This window comes from Hakea prostrata, chromosome 2 (genome assembly GCF_041222555.1).
Source record: "Hakea prostrata isolate BN-2017 chromosome 2, UWA_Hpros_2, whole genome shotgun sequence".
Lineage (NCBI taxonomy): Eukaryota > Viridiplantae > Streptophyta > Magnoliopsida > Proteales > Proteaceae > Hakea > Hakea prostrata.
In genome coordinates this window covers 22,903,375-22,923,568 of record NC_142601.1, presented here as the reverse complement: position 1 = coordinate 22,923,568, position 20,194 = coordinate 22,903,375, and the positions used below count along the sequence as shown (strand labels likewise).

General features: G+C 42.9%; 1 long non-coding RNA gene across 1 annotated transcript; it reads left to right on the top strand.

Annotated features, from left to right (window-relative positions):
• The first annotated feature begins 16,827 nt into the window (after positions 1–16,827).
• LOC149024090 (uncharacterized) lies at positions 16,828–19,782 on the top strand. The gene is made up of 2 exons (XR_016171601.1): positions 16,828–17,380; positions 17,501–19,782. It is a non-coding gene; the product is annotated as an uncharacterized LOC149024090 (long non-coding RNA).
• The last annotated feature ends 412 nt before the right edge of the window (positions 19,783–20,194 follow it).

Genomic DNA, 20,194 nt, shown 5'->3' with positions numbered 1-20,194 from the left:
CTTCTTCTTTTTTCTTCTTTCATCTGTAGAGGAAAATTTTCAAGTATTATGTTTCAATTTAAAAGAAGAAATTTTAGGAGAAAGAATAGATTTAAAGTTTATTAACTAAATATAGAAAAAATAATCAATTATCATAAATGAGTAGAAAAATATTCGATGGTTATGATTAGATTTAATAAAATCAATGGTTGAACTTTTAAATGTGAGAAGGTTTAAAGATTATTGGAAGGGGGACTAAGAATGTATTTCACACATAGAAAGAAAAAATCAAAAGAAAAATAATAGAAATACTGAAACTTAAAAAAAAAAAAATCGAGGGAGGGCATTTAATATATTCCATGTGATGGACTTCCAGTTGGGGATAATGACACACCAAAAGAAAGGAAAAGCTACAGTACGAAAGTTGAGGAAAAATTAAGAAAAGACGAAGATTCCTTTTCCCTATATCTCTTTGTAGTCTCTAACTCTCTTTGCATCAAAGAAATTATACACGCATGCATGTGATCCGATGACCGACAGTACCATCCTGCACCATTATGGTGCAAGTCTGAAGCATTTTCGTCCAAGTGGACCAATGTAGGGTGGGTACTCCAAATAGGGTCCACATTAGCCGTCTCCAAATCTAGAATGGACCAAGGGTATATATGCTTTACCAAAAGAAAAAAAAAACACAGTGAGGTGAGGGTATTCTTTTTCTAATGTGGAAATACCAGGGATTTTTATCACCTCCTGTTTTGACACGGTCCAGTTTCCTACTGTTGGCCGTTAGATTGTGAACACGTGTTTTATTCTAATTTTATGATCATGATTATTCCAACTCTTAATCACCTCATCCCTTACTTCTCTATCTCCTGTTTCGGGTTCGGTCTCCCTCTTCACCTCCGGCAACGTCGACTCACCACCGGGTGAACAGATCTAGAACAACGGTGAATGGCCCGTTTCCACCTCCACCATGCCGCTATAAACGTGCGTTCCATCTGCACGCATCTCTCTCACTTTCGATTCTCGTCTCTCTCTCTGTGGCTCTTTGGAGCTTAATCCCTCCCCCTCCGCACAACTCCATTATTTTTGTTTGAGGTGGGCTGGGGAGAAAGCCGCAAGAGGGAGGGAGGGAGACAAATCTCTAGGTTTCAACTAAAATAACCAATTTGAAATCAAATTAAAATGGCACTTCTTAGGGTTTCATTTGGATTATTAGCCATCGTTGCTTTCATCTTCAGCATTGTTTTGCCCGCCGCTCAGAATCGTTTGCTCCTACACCTGCACCTACAAATGATGATATTTATCTCGTTTTGCAATTTTTTCTTTTGTCAAGATTGAAAAAAGACTCGATTTCTTTACACATTTTCGTGAGATTGAAGGAATAGCGATAGATCAAGGAGTTGGTTATGTTACAGGTTCTTCATTCTTAAATTTTAAGGTTGTTACAGGTTTGCCTGCAAAGAGTTTCTTTGAAATAGATGGAATGATGAGCCCAACTTAAAATCTCTGGTCTTGGAACACCCATTTGGTCCATACTCACCGATTCCCATAACCTAATCTTGGAGAACGAGTATCCATAGGAGAAACTTGAATCAGGAGGAGTTGGGCTTGGTCTAGTTGATGTTCAAAGTGATGAAAAAACTCATAGCAAGTTCTCCAAGCCTGAAAGCGGAATGGTACTGTTCTTCTTTCCTTGCATGTAATTTCTAATAAATCCTAATCAGAGAAACCTCCTAATTTTAGGAGATGGATCGCCAATTGCAGAAAAAATCTAATTCAGGTCAAATCCGAATGCCAACTGTTGCGTCTAGAACTTCTTCGAGAGCCGGATATTGAGATGACCACCTTAAGAGCTCTCCAACCAAGTTGGAATAACTGGGATGCCTGTACACACAAAGAAAGCAAGAACGGTCCGGCCTAGTTTTGGCCGGGGAACCGCCTCCGACGCTCAAGTCAGCCTAGGCAACAATAATGGTTCTTGAGAGAGTTCTCAAGAACGTAATGAGTAAGTACTCAGATGAAAGTTCTCGTACCTTTCTCCATGTAGGAGGTGGGTTTATATAGAGGTTACCTGGAGGCGGCGATTCCTTAAGTTCCGGATCAATAGTTGAGGAGTGAGTGGAGTAGTGGAATAACGGCTCCTTCTTTGTCGCACCTGATAGTGCCGTTATGCTAACTCACCTCCCCAATTCCCGGAATAGATATGCTGAGTGTTTATGCGTAACTAACTCTTCTTGACTTGGTCAAGAGAGTCTTCTGAGAAATGCTAGAGTTGGATATAGATATATATTTTTCCCAAGAGTGGCACTCGGGACCCTTCTCCAACGAAGAAATGAGCCTGCCCAAGAGGGAGGTATCTCTCCCGAATGAGGCCCTCGGGACCTTCTTCAAGGATGAGGTGAGCCATCCCAAGAGGGAGGTTTCTCTCCCGAATGAGGCCCTCGGGACCTTCTTCAAGGATGAGGTGAGCCATCCCAAGAGGGAGATATCTCTCCCTAATGAGGCCCTCGGGACCTTCTAAGTGGGAAAAGATGCACCCGCCCACGGGGGTGCCTCTCTCTCCTGAGATGGGGACTCGGGACTTTAGCTCCCACAACAGAGCCCCCCATTCCATGCGATTGACTTCTCGAACGTATGGAATGTTACTCCCAGACTTCTTAAAAAATTTCCTTTTTTCTTGGAGAAATTTTAAGACGTCGTCTTGAATAATAGCCATTATTCGAGGCCTTTGTAACTCCCAACCATTGTGATAATTAACATTTATTGCAGCTCCTGATATGCCAACGGTCACGTTATCTCAGCCGTTGAGATAATCGATCAAGGGCCGTTTGATTGAGATCTTGAGTCCCTCAATCTCAACCATTGTGTCTGTTCATTGTTGGTCGTTGGATCGCGACCTTTCATGTGCCAGATCTCAACCTTCACCTTGCTTGATTTACAGCCGTTGGATGTGTCTCTTCATCTTCCTCCTCCTCACTATAAATAGAGGTTCAATCCTCATTTTCAATTTTTTGCTTGCAAACTCCCTCTGAAGTCCCCTGACTGCGTTGCTTGCTTTCTCCAACTCGCTATTCCAATCTTCAAACCAGTAAGTTTTCTCTAACTTTTCTTCATTTCTTTCCTTTGTCATTTCTGCATTATGGATAATTTAAGAAGAGGCAAGGAAATAGCCCGAGCCCCCTCCCGACTGGAGGTCTCAACTGCTGAGATCTCCAGTCCCGAGTCGTCTTCCCGAACCCAATCCATGCATTATTCCAGTGAAGATGCTTTCTCAAGTTCTTCTGACTCTCGTATTGTGAGAGCAACTGCTGACTTAGCCAGGGACGACCCTCTTGACCAAGAACCTCTATGCTCCGATTTAGGAACGGACTTAGTCAACCTTGGTCCTTCTGTGGATTCTTCGGATGAGCAGGAGGTTGATAGTATTAATCAATCTCCTGGTAAATTCCAAGTGAGTCAGAGACATTATTCGCCTCGCCCACCCCTTTCTCGTCCTCAGGATTGCCGCAATCGCTGGCCACCTTTTATTTTTTCTGAGTTGCTTTCCGAAGAGGCAGCTCTCGAAGAAAGGAACAAACCCAAGACGCCTTCTCACGTTGACTATGATCTCAAGTCTTCGGGTCCCGAATTCTATCCCGGAGATCTCAACCCAAATCATCTCCAGTGTCTAAGGGATTTCTGTGAAATTCCAAAGAATTATCTCTTCCATCTCCCGTCTTCCTTTAGTCGAGTTGGAGAGCCCCCGAATGGGGCCCTCTCCCTTTATTATGATGCTTTCTTAGGAGGTCTTCGCCTTCCAGTTCAGAAAATTATTGAAGACCTTCTAGTTCATTACAGAATTTCTCTGTCCAACCTTATTCCAAATAGTTGGAGAAATGTTTCCTGCTTTGTTGGTTTCTGTCATAATGTTGGAGTCAAACCAACATTCCCCCTTCTTCAACGTTTCTTGGAAGTTAAGAGTTAATCAAAAGGGGGTTGGTTCTCTCTTCTTCGTCGAGCAACCGACGCTGTGGATTGGTCGGGCAACATTATTTTGCCGGGGTCTATGCCTACCTCCACCAAGGGGTGGAGACATCACTTTTTCTTCTGCTAGCCCCCAGTTCCGCCGCCATTCCCAACTACTTTTATGAAGAAATCTAAGTCTGATCTTAAAGAACTCAATAATCTCATTGAGTTATCCGCCGCCGAAGAAGTGGCTTTAGAAAAGATCATCCAAGTTGGCGGAGATTCAGCCGCAGTTCACGGATATTTATCTGAGTATCCGTCTGCTCTTCAGTTGTGGGGCTTTTCTTCGGGTGAGCCCCTTCTTCATTGATATTCTTCAATTTTGTATATTTTTCTTATCTTCGCACTTTTTGACTTTCTTCGTTTGTTGTCGCAGTGTCTAGCAAATTGGACATCGACGCTCTTCGGGCACTTACCACTGGGAATATCAAAGAGGCTTTCACCCGAAAGCCAGTGAAGAAAGGTAGTGCCACAGAAACTGGTCCAGGCTCTCGGCGCTCCTGGCTCGTCCAAGCCTTCGGGCAAGAAGACTGCTAGGAAGAGTTCCTCTCTGGGAGGAGGGCCTCCCGAGATAAGTGTTCCCCAAGCGTCTCCATCCAGCCGCTCGGGCAGGCCTTTGAAGAGGCCTCGGGACAGTGAGAAGGCTGTAGAGGAGGACTCCCGAAAGTCCCCTGTTTTCGTTCCCGGATGGGATCTGACCTCATCCGACACAGTGCTGGGGGACTCTAATGCTGCCAGGTCTTGGCTTCTTGAGGGGATGATCCCTTCGGACCGCAAGCATATGAAGGATCTTCCAGATGACAAATTCTATGCCAACGCCTACAGGTAATTCTCCGTCCTTAGTCCTTTATAGTTCTCCAAGTGATTTCTGTAACATGGTATTCTGTATTTTCTTTAGGTTCTTCTCTGGAGGGGCGCATTACATGGGCAAGTGCATGATTCGTTCCGAGCATTTGAAGGATCAGCTTCGAGAGCTGAAGGTAGATCAGGAGCGAAGCATCGCCGACCTCTCTGAGTCTATCAAGACTATTGGGTCTCTGAAGAAACGGGACGAAGAAAGGAGCTTGAAACTGAAGGAGATGTCCAGAAGCAAGGCAGCTCTTAAGGAGGAACTTTCTGAGGCCAAGGAAAATTTGGAAGAGGCTCTTCAAGAAAAGGAGAAGTTGAAGCGCGAGAAAGCTGAGATGGAGACTATTGCCATGCAGCTTCGCGAAGAAGTCCGAGCTGGTAAACTTCCCGTCAGTGCCGATGAGGTGCCCGAGGTTGTCCAGAAAGAGATCATCACTTCTTACCTCAGCACTTCTCAGTTCAAGAAACTTCAGGTGGCTCTCTCTGCTTCTACCTACCGCCTCGGGCTTAATGATGCTTTTACTGCTGTTCTCCAACGGGTAGATATTCCTAACCCGAAGGAATTAGCCGGAATGCTAGACGGTAGAGTTTATGAGACTCTTGAAAGAGCCGTACCTGAAGGGATTGAATGCCAAGAACCTTTCAGCCCTCTTGATCCTTTTCTCTATGTTGATGACGATCAAGAGGTGGGCTCTGGAGGGAGTCTTGAGAAAGAAACTCCTGGTGGTGACGGGCTTGGTGAAGACAATCTTCCCGAATTTGGGAATTCTCCTGAGAATTGAAAGACTTCGACCTTTTCTTGCTTCCGTTTCTGAGAAACTTTGAAGACTTTGAATATTTGAACTTTTGCTCTTGCTTTTTGGAATTTTTTATAAACAGTGTTGAATTTTGCGCAACTTTGTGCTTTCTGTAATATTGGTCCTTGTGGCCAAATGTTTTGAATAGTAACTTGTTATTGTTTTCTTCAAACTGAGGCATTAAGCTTCTTTGTTGACTGGTCCCGAGTGTCTTCTCGAGTCACCCTGATCGTGTTGCTAACCAATCAAAAATAAAATCCTATACTAATCTAGCAAGCAGAAACTATGGGGAACTAAAAGGCTAAGTTACTGAGATTGAATTTAACAAAACTAAATTTAAACTAAATCTATTAACTAATGTAAAACGTTAACTGTGAATATGTGAAGATCTTTGGGATTTCGAATCCCCAATGCTTTTCCCTAATCGATATAACTCTACACTTCAAAGTAAATTAGGGATGGTCTTCCTAGATATGCCCTATCTTCGCAAGACTATTGTCCTTCGCGGAAGCTTGGCACGCTTAGTTCGCTGAGTTATAGAACATCTTTGGCCAAACTCAAACACAATCAACTAGAAGATATAGAACAATCAACTTAATGAAATAAGCATGGTTCATCTACATCCCAAAGCAAAGGAACTAGCTACTCATTATTACAAAGTTCATAAGAAAAATAAAGATGAAACATAGGGAGAGAGAGAGAGATGTGGTCTTCTTCTTCAGCAATGAGAGAGATGAGAGCCGCATTCGCCGTCCTCTTTTCTGTGGTTGGCTTCTCTTTTATGTCTCCCGCACACAATGAATCCCCTCTCTTTACCCGTCAATTTGACCTTTATTCTTTCGTAATTTGGAAAAACTCAAAACTGGAAATTTGTAGACCATAGCATCTTGAATCATTGAAATCCAAGCTCATACGAGAGAGATATGCCCAAAATACTGAAGGTAGGTCTGTTTACCCGATTTTCAGATTTATTACCAATTTTGTTCCTTAGACCTCCACCTATTTCCAATTTGGCTAAGATCTCACTTTTCATGATTTCTTGAGCAGCAAGATTGAATGCCATGATTTAAAATCCACCAATATCTAATATATTTGCCAACTTTACTCCATATTATCTCTAATATCCAAAATCTCCTTATTCCTGAAAAATACACAAAAATACTCAATTAGATCTCTTTAATTAAATAAGTATGGGGAATTAAATCAAATAAATAATGGTAAATGCATGATTATCACACTCCCCTAGCGTAATGCCTTAGGGTTGATGATGTTTTGATTTCTCTCGAGCCTTTATTCCAGATGGTCCCGAATATGGTCCCGAATGAAGGTCTTGGAGAGAAATGTATCTCATGTGTCGGAGAAATTCATAAGTGATGGAAAAATTCTCCCGAGTGGCTACCCGAGTGAGGTCCCGAGTGTAACGCCTTTGAATAATTCCATCTTATGAGAGTCTGCATTGGACTTTCATAAGAGGTGGGGAAATACTCCCGAATGGCTACCCGAGTGAGGTCCCGAGTGTAACGCCTTTGAATAATTCCATCTTATGAAAGCCTTTCTTGGTTTTCATAAGAGGTGAGGGATTTCTTCCGAGTGGCTACCCGAGTGAGGTCCCGAGTATAACGCGTTTGAATAATTCCATCTTATGAGAGTCTGCATTGGACTTTCATAAGAGGTGGAGAAATACTCCCGAATGGCTACACGAGTGAGGTCCCGAATATAACGCCTTAGAAAAAATTCCATCTCATGAGAGTCTGCATTGGACTTTCACAAGAGGTGGGGAAATTCTCCCGAATGGCTACCCGAGTGAGGTCCCGAGTGTAATGCCTTTGAATAATTCCATCTTATGAGAGTCTGCATTGGACTTTCATAAGAGGTGGGGGATTTCTCCCGAGTGGCTACCCGAGTGTAACGCCTTTGAATAATTCCATCTTATGAGAGTCTGCATTGGACTTTCATAAGAGGTGGGGAAATACTCTCGAATGGCTACCCGAGTGAGGTCCCGAGTGTAACGCCTTTGAATAATTCCATCTTATGAGAGTCTGTATTGGACTTTCATAAGAGGTGGGGGATTTCTCCCGAGTGGCTACCCGAGTGAGGTCCCGAGTGTAACGCCTTTGAATAATTCCATCTTATGAGAGTCTGCATTAGACTTTCACAAGAGGTGGGGAAATTCTCCCGAATGGCTACCCGCGTGAGGTCCCAAGTGTAACGCCTTTGAATAATTCCATCTTATGAGAGTCTACATTGGACTTTCATAAGAGGTGGGAGATTTCTCCCGAGTGGCTACCCGAGTGAGATCCCGAGTGTAACGCCTTTGAATAATTCCATCTTATGAGAGTCTACATTGGACTTTCATAAGAGGTGGGGAAATACTCCCGAATGGCTACCCGAGTGAGGTCCCGAGTGTAACGCCTTTGAATAATTCCATCTTATGAGAGTCTGTATTGGACTTTCATAAGAGGTGGGGGATTTCTCCCGAGTGGCTACCCGAGTGAGGTCCCGAGTGTAACGCCTTTGAATAATTCCATCTTATGAGAGTCTGCATTGGACTTTCATAAGAGGTGGGGAAATACTCCCAAATGGCTACCCGAGTGAGGTCCCGAGTGTAACGCCTTTGAATAATTCCATCTTATGAGAGTCTGTATTGGACTTTCATAAGAGGTGGGGGATTTCTCCCGAGTGGCTACCCGAGTGAGGTCCCAAGTGTAACGCCTTTGAATAATTCCATCTTATGAGAGTCTGCATTGGACTTTCATAAGAGGTGGGGGATTTCTCCCGAGTGGATACCCGAGTGAGGTCCTGAGTGTAACGTCTTTGAATAATTCCATCTTATGAGAGTCTGCATTGGACTTTCATAAGAGGTGGGGAAATACTCCCAAATGGCTACCCGAGTGAGGTCCCGAGTGTAACGCTTCAGAAAAATTCCATCTTATGAGAGTCTACATTGGACTTTCATAAGAGGTGGGGGATTTCTCCCGAGTGGCTACCCGAGTGTAACGCCTTTGAACTATCTTGGGTTCTTCGTTGACTTGAAGAGCGCTCCTGGGTTCTTAAGCTTATCAAGAATTCTCCTGGGCTCTTCGTAAGAACGCTTTTGGGTTCTCGTGAAGAAATGCTCGCGTCTTCTTCTCTATAACTTTCTTTTCAAGAAAAAGGATGTCAAAAATGGAGACATAGACTTTATTGAGAATCAAATGGTCTTTCGACTTGGTTGCAAATGCTACATATCTGGACTAACTCTACTGATAGAATTTTCGAAGATTTATGGAATTCCAAGTTCGATCAATTGTCTCGCCCGTGGCTAAGCTTTTTAGCTTGTATGTCCCTGGTTTCATCTCTTGTTCGACAAGATATGGCCCTTCCCATGTGGGTGAGAGCTTGCCTTGGTTTCTTGGGTTTGATGCCGCAACTTTGCGGAGCACTAAGTCACCCACACGATGTCTTCTATTTTTTACAAGAGCATTGAAGTATCCAGCTACTCGGTTCTGATATCTTTGATTCCGGTATTTTGACATGCTCCGTACTTCGTCTATTAGATTAAGATTTCTCTTCAAGCCTTCTTCGTTTGCTTCTTCATTGAAGTCTGTATATCTCTTTGATTCTGCCAATACCTCTACCTGGACAAGTGCTTCTATACCGTAGGCTAGCCGAAAAGGTGTTTCTCCCGTAGGAGTTCTGGCCGTGGTGCGATATGACCAAAGGACGCTTGGTAGTTCTTCAACCCATTTGGTCCGACTTGTCTCTAGACGCTTTTTTATTCCATCCAAAAGCGTTCGATTAGTTATCTCAACTTGCCCATTGCTCTGTGGATACGCCACGGATGAAGTCCTATGTTCGATGTGATATCTTTCACAAAAATTCTTGAAGCCAGCTCCGACAAATTGCTTTCCATTGTCGGTCACAAGGATCTTTGGGATTCCAAATCTGTAGATGATCCTTTCTTGAAAGAACTTCTCCATTTGTTTCTCAGTAATGGATGAGAGAGGTTCAGCTTCCACCCACTTAGTGAAATAGTCGATTGCCACGACCAAATATTCTCTATTGTTGGCGGCCTTAGGGAGCTTTCCCACCAGATCCATTCCCCACATGGCAAAGGGAATCGGACTGGAGATAGATGTAAGAGGGACAGCCGGAGTCTTCGGAACAAATGCATGAAGTTGACATTGCTTGCATTTTTTGACATATTCCACGGCATCTTTCTGAATAGTCGGCCAATAAAGGCCTTGGCGTATTATTTTATGGGCCAAAGCCCGACCTCCCATATGTGCTCCACATATTCCTTCGTGTACCTCAGCTAAGGCATATTGGGCTTGAGAAGGGCCAACACACTTTAGAAGAGGCTGTGTGACTGATCTTTTATAAAGTTGTTCTTCAAGAATAGTGAACTTCGCTGCTTGATTTTTAACTGCCTTAGCCTCCTTGACGTCTTCTGGGAGGATATCATTCTTCAAATATGATATAATCGGGCTCATCCAACTAGGCTCTTCTCCAACATCCATCGCCTCGGCCTCCCGAATGCTAGGAATTTCTAACTGTTCAATATAAACGGCTCAGCCTAAGGTCGAATATTTGGATAAAGCCAACTTGGATAACTCATCTGCTACTTCATTTTCCTTTCTCGGAATTTGCCTTATCTCAAGATGATCAAAATAATGGCGACAATCATCAATTTTGGCTAAGTAATTTGCCATTCTTGTTTCCTTCGCCTCGTACACGCCACGAACTTGATTCACGATCAACTGAGAGTCACTTCGGACTTCCAATTCTCGGACTCTTAGGGCTCGGGCAAGTCTTAGTTCTGCTAGTAGGGCTTCATACTCGGCCTCATTACTAGAGGCTTTGAAGTTGAATCTTAAAGCATAATGAATAGTGAATCCATCTGGGCTGATAAGCATTAGCCCTGCTCCACTCCCCGAAGAGTTGCTCGAGCCGTCAACATGCAAAGTCCATAACTCTGGACCGGGTGAATTTTCTACTCCCGAACTAGGCATGCTATTCTCAAGAATAAAGTCGGCCAGAACTTGTCCCTTTATGGCTGGACGAGTTCTGTACTCAATTTGATATTCGCTTCACTCAATAGCCCATGTGACCATTCTTCCGGCTAAGTCTGGTTTCTGTAGTATCTTCTTCAACGGGAAGTTGGTCAAGACTACAATTGGATGAGCTTGGAAGTATGGTTTGAGTTTCCAAGATGCGAATACAAGTGCTAAGGCTTGTTTATCCACATCCGGATATCGTGTCTCGGCATCTAATAAAACATGACTTATGAAATAGATAGGGTTTTGTGAAGTACCTTCTTCTTTTACTAAGACCGCGCTTACTGCTGCTGGAGAAATGGCTAAGTATGTGAATAATTGTTTTCCCGTTGAAGGTCGGGCTAAGAGAGGTGGAGTCCCGAGCTTCTCCTTCAACTTCTCGAACGCTTTCTGACATTCATCGGTCCATAAGGTATCCTTTGCCTTCCCGAGCTCTTTAAGAGCTTTGAAGAAAGGCAAACATTTCTCACCCGATCGTGAGATAAATCTGTTTAAGGCTGCTACTCTTCCAGTTAGGCATTGGATGTCTCTAACCGTCCTTGGTGACTCCATCTCGAGCAAGGCTTTGATTTTCTCCGGGTTTGCCTCAATTCCTCATTGGGATACCATAAACCCAGGGAATTTTCCTGAAGAAACTCCAAAAGCACATTTCTCCGGATTTAGCCTCATCTGGTATGTTCTCAAAGTATCAAAGACTTCTTCAAGATCTTCCAGATGACTTCTTCGGACAATACTCTATATAAGCATATCATCCACATAAACTTCCATATTTCTTCCTATTTGGTCTTTGAAGACTTTGTTTACCATTCTCTGATAAGTGGCCCCAACGTTCTTCAATTCGAAGGGCATTACTTTATAAAAGTAACTTTCTCAATTTGTCATGAAGGCCGTATCCCTCTCGTCCTTGGGATTCATCATAATCTGATTGTATCCCGAGTAAGCGTCCATGAAGCTCGATACTTCATGTCCTGCTGTGGCGTCGATCAAAAGATCGATTCGGGGATGTGGATAGCAATCCTTTGGGCATGCTTTATTCAAGTCTGTGTAATCTGTACACATTCTCCATTTTCCGTTGGCTTTCTTCACCATGACTACATTCACCAACCAAGTTGGGCATTCTATGGGTTTTATAAAACCCGATTGCTCTAGCTTCTCCCACTTCGGTTCTAATGGCAGCATGTTTCTCGAGCGAAAAATTCCTTCTTTTTTGGATCATTGGAATTGCATCGTCCCTGATCCATAAGCTGTGTTCTGCAACTCTTCGATCTATTCCGGGCATATCTTCGGCCGACCACCCGAATACATCTAGGTTGTTCTGGAGAAACTCGGTTAGTTCTTCCTTGAATTCTGTAGGTTGTTCTGAACCGATCATTGTCCCTCTCTCGGGAAGATCCGGATGAAGTTGAATTCGCTCAAGCTTTTCAACAGGTTCGGCTCTTTGCATAGCTTCTTCATCCCGGTCATCTCGAATTTCAATACTCATTGTATTGCCCGATCTTTCGGCTTTTTTGACTTTCTTAAGATAATTCACATAACATTGTCTGGAGAGTCGCTGATTTGAAGAGCACTCCCCGACTCCTGCTGTGGTTGGAAACTTCAGCTTCATATGTGTTGGAGAAACCACCGCCCCTAAGGCGTTAAGAGTTGGCCTCCCGAGTAAGACGTTGTAAGCTGAAAGGTCCCGAACCACCATGAATGTTGCTTGGACGACTGCATCCCGAGGGGAGGTCCCGATCCTTAGATCCAATTGGATGGTCCCTTCGGATATGGCGGACGACCCGGCGAACCCATATAAGTGAGTCCCGCATGGAGTCATCATCTCGTCCTCAAACTTCAATTTCTTAAATGCTTCATAAGATAGTAAGTCGGCGGAAGATCCCGTGTCCACAAGAACTCGGTGAACTTCTCGATTTGCCAATTTTACTTTGATAACTATAGCATCGTCGTGAGGAGAAGTGACGCCCTTGAGATCTTCGTCGGTGAAGGTTATTGGATCTGGGCATAAGTCATTTCTTTGTTTTCTTGGCAACTGCATCGATCCAACGAACCGTGCCTTTTGCTTCGCCTTCTTAATGGATTCTTCCATCGGATTTCCCAAAACAATGTAAATGGGGGAAAATTCCCGAGTGTCAGGTTTCGTCTCGGGATTCTTATCTTCCCTCTCAGGAATTTTGGATCTGAGTCTTTTTGTTGATCTAGGTGGGGACTTCTCTCGGTCTTGTCGGCTCTTCTGAAGATATTTTTCAAGATGCCCTGCTTGGATGAGCTTCTCGATCTCGACCTTGAGATTTCTGCACTCATCCGTATGGTGGCCATAGTCTTTGTGAAAGCGGCAATATTTCGTCATATTCTTATCTTCGGGTCGGGCTTTTATCTTACCAGGCCACTTCAAGTTTTCTTTATCTCTGATCTGTAACTGAATTTTTGACCTCTTAGTATTAAGAGGTGTAAAGTCCCCATTGGCGAGTCTTTCTTTCCAACCTCCCTTTTTATCATCTTTCGCCCGAGCATTTGAATTCTGACCTCTTTCTCCATAATTCTTCTTTTCCTTCATCCCTCTTGTGGACTCTTCTCGGGCTTCAATAACTTCTGCAACCGTTGCTTGCTTTTGGCATTTCTTAAGAAGTGCTCCATAAGTCCTCGGCTTATCTTGGAGCAATACCTCGAGCAAACGTCTTTGGGTTATTCCACTCCATAGCGCATTGTACGCTACTGTATCATCCAATTCTTCAACTTCAATAGCCACTTTATCGAATTTGAGAAGATAGTCCCGAACGGACTCATTCGGTTTCTGCCTTATGGCAAAAAGGCTATTTGCTGTCTTCTTACTCCCGATGCAACTTCGGAACCGGGCAATAAAATTTCTCCCGAGTTCTCGAAAGTTTTGGATGGATCTTGGCGGTAGGCTAGAAAACCATTTTATCGCCGGGCCTTTGAGAGATGCCGGGAAGGTTCGGCACAATAGCTCATCTTCTCGGCCAATAACAACCATGACAGATTTAAAATAACTAATATGTTCTCGAGGATTGGACTTACCTTCATAGGGAATAAATGTCGGCATGATAAAGTTCGGTGGAAGAGGTGCTCTCATAACTTCTTCTGAGAAGGGTTCTCTGTCAACCACGTCATAGTCGTCATCCAGGTCCCGATCATCAAGCCGTCTCTCCATGGCATTTAATCTTCGCCCGAGACCATGCGCCTCTTGACGCTCTTTCGGAGACCGAACACTTCCGAGATCAGAATATTAGGAAGTTGGTCCATGAGAAGATCCATAATGACTAACCGATCCTCTCGGGTCATTAGATCTGGAATGGCTTCTTCCGGTGCTTTCTCCTTCTTGTTCCCGAACTCCTTCATTTCTGCGCCCTTTTCTGGGTAAATCTTGAGTTTGCCTAAGCCCAGCCAAACGGTGGAACACACTTCCCCTCGACCGATCCTCTCGGGGACGTGGCTCTTCAATATGCACTCCTTGAGATCTTTCTCCAACTCGTTCGGCTGGTCGCCTTGGTATTCTGGGATTTCTCCTTTCTTCGTTCACCGTGCGTTGCTTATCCCGAGTATGTCGGATAGCTTCACGCCTTCGTCCTTCTTGGGAATTTCTAGGGGGTCCAGGTGGTACCCCGATTTGATGGACTAAGCCTCGAACAACTCCTTGGAGTTCCAACATTTGTTGTTGGACTTCTCTTTGCATATTCTGCAAATCGGCCATTGTCGCTGGAATTGGAGGTTGATTCGAACCGCCTTCTCCAAATGGAGTTGGAATAGTTAACGGGGGACTATTTGGAACCCCTTCTTGAACTTCCTCTGTAATAGAAATTTGTTGATCTAGAGAAGGGAGAGTTTGTTCTTCAACACGTCCGTTTTCTATGTCCCTTTCTCTCGCTCGAGTGAAAATTTGAGAACTTGTCACCTGAGGTGTGGTACGTCTTGTCATGACTTTCTGTGACGATTCCCATAGACGGCGCCAAATTGTTGCGTCTAGAACTTCTTCGAGAGCCGGATATTGAGATGACCACCTTAAGAGCTCTCCAACCAAGTTGGAATAACTGGGATGCCTGCACACACAAAGAAAGCAAGAACGGTCCTGCCTAGTTTTGGCCGGGGAACCGCCTCCGACGCTCAAGTCAGCCTAGGCAACAATAATGGTTCTTGAGAGAGTTCTCAAGAACTTAATGAGTAAGTACTCAGATGAAAGTTCTCGTACATTTCTCCATGTAGGAGGTGGGTTTATATAGAGGTTACCTGGAGGCGGCGATTCCTTAAGTTCCGGATCAATAGTTGAGGAGTGAGTGGAGTAGTGGAATAACGGCTCCTTCTTTGTCGCACCTGATAGTGCCGTTATGCTAACTCACCTCCCCAATTCCCGGAATAGATATGCTGAGTGTTTATGCGTAACTAACTCTTCTTGACTTGGTCAAAAGAGTCTTCTGAGAAATGCTAGAGTTGGATATAGATATATATTTTTCCCAAGTGTGGCACTCGGGACCCTTCTCCAACGAAGAAATGAGCCTGCCCAAGAGGGAGGTATCTCTCCCGAATGAGGCCCTCGAGACCTTCTTCAAGGATGAGGTGAGCCATCCCAAGAGGGAGGTTTCTCTCCCGAATGAGGCCCTCGGGACCTTCTTCAAGGATGAGGTGAGCCATCCCAAGAGGGAGGTTTCTCTCCCGAATGAGGCCCTTGGGACCTTCTTCAAGGATGAGGTGAGGCATCCCAAGAGGGAGGTTTCTCTCCCGAATGAGGCCCTTGGGACCCTCTTCAAGGATGAGGTGAGCCATCCCAAGAGGGAGGTTTCTCTCCCGAATGAGGCCCTCGGAACCTTCTTCAAGGATGAGGTGAGCCATCCCAAGAGGGAGATATCTCTCCCGAATGAGGCCCTCGGGACCTTCTAAGAGGGAAAAGATGCACCCGCCCACGGGGGTGCCTTTCTCTCCCGAGATGGGGACTCGGGACTTTAGCTCCCCACAACACCAACGGTAGAAAAATCCTAATTTCTAAAAAATCATGGATATGTGGAGATCTAGAAGATGGAATGCCTTCAAAGACCGCCCCGGTTGTGGTGGTGAATCAATGTTGTCGGAGGCAAGGAGGGAGAAGGCGGAGGAGTGGAGGGAGAGGATACACAAAATATTTTAGCGGGATGGGGGTTTAGAGTTGAAAAAACTTTGACAGTACGATTAGAATATAATACGTGTTCACCATCTGATGGCCAACTGGATGAAACTGGAGGATTGTGAACAGGAGCGGATAAAAGACCACACCACATGGATACTATAAGATTCACTATACAGTGTTCCTTCCTCCTATCTTTAATCGTCATCCATTTTCTCTTTTACCCATTAAAAAAAGAATTTTCTCTTTCCACGTCAACGTCTGCTCTTCCTAGCTCGGGTTTTTTTTTTTTTTTTGCTTAAACAAAGGTTCTATTAATTATGATAGAAAATATATAGTTTGTTAATATCTACTCTACTGCAAACGTCTATGGAGACTCTGTTGAGAATGTAAATGCAAAGTGATTAAACCATTGCTGGAGTGTTGGATGTCCTGGTGCCTTGGGGTTAATTTGTTTAATATTACATATAATATCTACCAAAATCAGAACGTATGTTATTGGCCATTTGTTGTGACTCCGTGATGAAAATAAATCTAGCACTTCCTGTTCATTGCATCATATTTCTTTTAATTATACCTTCCTTTTGTTTGCTCAATTTATTTCATGTTTCATCCCAACAAGCGTGGCATCAACGTGCTTCCATTCCCTAAGCTGCCAGTACTAACGTACAAGAGCTCTTCCCAGCTCGTTAACCATAGATTAAAGAGAAGCATCCGGATGTTGATGATGGATGAGCCCATCCCGTTTGTTAAAATTTTATTATTATTTTTTTTTTGGTGAAGGTAAGGCGTAGGCCTCCATAATAAAGAAAGGCGTGGAAAACTCTGTATGTCGCTGGGTTTCTTTCTGCCGATGTGAAGTGTCAAGTGTGAACGAACCGTCACGTTCACACTTCCTCCCGTACCGTACCCCTTTGATAACGAACCTTCCACTGCTGTTTGTCCATCAAGTCTCGACAGTGGAGCCCACCCCATCGTTTCCACGAAGTATCCATGAAAGTGTGTGAAAAAACAGTAATTTGAACGTTGGAAAGAACTGCAAATCACGCGTTCCCCTTTAATTTAAAACCACCACGGAAGCCCTATCGTTCTTTCTCATCTCAATTCCTTCGGCGGTTTGTTAGTTAATTTCTCTCTCTTCTGCTCCAATATTTGCTTCTGAACCTTAGGAACAATTAATTGGGTCTCAGTCGAATTGGAAAGTGGAAATCAAATCCTCTCCAGATAACTCTCTCGACACTCTCTCTGCTCTCTTTCGTCTCTCTGCCCATCTCTCGACTCTGTCGTTGTCGTCTCTCTCGGTCGTCTCTCTAGATCTGATCTCTTTCGTCTCTCTGCCCATCTCTCGACTCTGTCGTTGTCGTCTCTCTCTGCTCTCTCTCGGTCGTCTCTCTAGATCTGCTCTCTCTCGTCTCGCTCAAGGATCTGGGTTGCTGGATTCTCTCGTTCGAGTTTGTCTGCGTGCTTTAATTGTATTGGAGGTTGAACAAGTGCATCAACTCTCTCGACACCGATTTCGCGAGAAGAGGGAGGAGCCCTAATTGCATCCGTGACTGCCCTCCTCCTCCTTTGTCTCTCAGCAAAAGCAAAATCGCCCCCTGGTATGTTTTAATTTGTCTACTTCTTTTTTCCCCCAATAATTTATAATTTATGTTCGGATATATTGGAGTGAAATTAGGGCTTACCCTGACCTCTGGTTGTGGATTCTGCTCTGTACGTAGTTCGAGCAAGGTTACCGAAGAAGAGCTTTTGGTTGTGGATTCTGCTCTCAAGGTCTCTCACCGCGTCTCTCTCTCTGATCTCATCTCGCTCAAAGGTGTGTATGACTCTGCTGTGCCAGCCCAACTATTGTTCTAGCTAGTGTAACCTCCAATTTTGCTTACTTCTGTGCTTAGACTACGATCGATCGAGAGGTTAAAAACTTAAAATGCAATTTCCTTTCTATAACCGGCCTGTTTCTGAATTTGCTTTTCAACAAGGTAGTAGTAGTATATCCTGTGAGAAATGGAATTTGCTTTCTATCATATGCAGTTGAAGTGTAGTTAGTTCAGTCTCATTCAGTGAAGAGCATCATCAGTGGTTGTGCTTAGGTGCATTTGGTTCTCTGTTCATTCTTAGAAATTATGAAATCCGAGGTTTTCATGAATCATTTGACTATAAACTAACTCATTTTATTATTTCATATTGATTGATATTTTCTTAATCTCAGTTTCTTTCTTTTTACCATTGATTATATGTATTTGTACAAACACTTTCACAATTTCTGATCATTAATTAATACATTGTCCCATGAACCTATTTTAAGTAGGTATACCAGTGGAAGAGGTAGGAAACAGCCACCACTATTACCTTACCTGTTTGTGTTATTTTCACCTCAATTTGGGAAAGGGTTCTCCATAATGCTTTTATCTGTTTTAGGATCAATAGAAATGTGTGGCAACATCTGATGAGGGTTTCATGTGATTCAAGGCCCTTTTGACTGGTTATTTTTGGCACCCCACATTAGAAAGAAACCAAAATCAGGCAGACGCTAAAGTCACAGAATAAACTATAGTCTTGCAGGGTTTGAAGTATTTGTTTGATGGGCAACTCCAGTAAGATTCTTCTGACCTTCTTAGAATACCCATTTTTATGCTCTTCTTTTACATTGATTCTGGGCTTTTGGTTAGGCATTCAAGTATTGCAAAGGTCCTTTGCAAGCCTGTTTTAGCATATTTGTTTTAACATTTAGGACTCGCAATGCAACAATGGTCCACTCAGCAGGAAACCTAAGAGGCTGAGACCTAGACCCTCTTTTCAACAGGTTCAAACAAAGGCCATCATGGCAACAGCGGGACTCCCACCAATCCCTTGAAACATCATATAATACCACATGAATTTTTTTTATGTGACCAATTGTGTATCAATTGCGTGTATTGTATTTTTTTAATTATTTTATTAAAAAAAACGTGCCCATTTTATGTGCCAAATTGTACATACCATACAAGATTTTGTGCCAAGATGGGCTAGAGAAACATGCCTATCTGTGTCCAACCATGCAAATTTTCAGTACAGATTGGTGTGCTTGTATCCCTAAAATTGCATAATATACATCAATTCAAATAATTCACCTATGTGTCTTTTTATATTCAATATTTCTTTTTGATTCGTTTGTACATCATTATGATTTTCTTTTTTTGATTTAAATAAACAGGTGCGAGGTGAAGTATTTAAGAGAAGTTGTTCAAGAAGTTTTGAGTACATTGAACAAGGGACTCAAACTTGTTTCTGATAAAGTAGTTGGAATTGAAAGCCAAAAAAAAAATGTTGAAGCTAATAGATATTGAACATAAAGTCACAAAAATTGTAGGGATCTATGGCTTTGGTGGCATTGGAAAGACAACCATTCATAGGACTGTTTGCGAAGAAATTCTTAGTAAATTTGAATTTCATTGGGAATGGTGAATGGTTTGGCATTGGAAGTAAGATTATTATCATGAGTATAAATGATAATGTTTTAATTGCTAGAAAAACAAATGAGATTTATAAGCCCAACTTAATGGGTTTAGATGAGTCTCTTGAGCTATTATGCATTTAAAAGGAATGAACCTCGAGAAGATTATTTGGAAATTTCTATAGAAATAGTACAAACTGCCAGTGGACTTCCCTTGGCTCTTAAAGTTATAGGTTTATCTTTATTTGAGTAGAAGAAACCATTTTGGGAAAGCATGTTGAAGAAGTTACAAAAAGTTCCCAACAACGATGTTATGAAAAGCTTGAAAATAAGTTACAATGGCTTAGACGATAAGGAACAACAAGTGTTTCTGGATATTGCTTGTTTTTTCATTGGGATGAAGAAAGATCTTGTGTGTCATACATGGGAAGGGTGTGATCTTTATCCTCAAGTGAGTCATAAAGGTCTCCGTGCGAAGTCGTTGATAACGATTAATGAAGACGGTGAGCTAAGGATGCATGATGTGCTTCGTGATCTTGGAAGGGATATTGTTCGTGAAGAGAATACAAACAGAGAAACGTAGTCAAATTTGGTCTGAAGAGGAAGTTTTGGGTGTACTTTTCAAATAGAAGGTAAGTATTGGATGTGCATATTATTACTTTGTATCAACTTTATGAATTTCATATTTGGACTTATTTTTTGTGATAGAAAAACTTTATCTAGAAAGTGATCGAGAGTTTGTATACTATTAAAATTCATTTGAGTCAAACCCCAGGGATTGAAATGAAAATTACCCCAATCAAAATTGAGTGATTAATTAACTCAATTAACCAGATTATAAGTTATGCAGGTCGAAAAGAATCCAGTTCTTATCTAAGTGGGTGGTAAAAGAATCCATGTTTTTTGGTAAAGTGGTAAAAAAATTCAAATCCCAAAATATTGATAGAATCCAACCTTTTTTTTCCTTCTTTCTTTTATTACA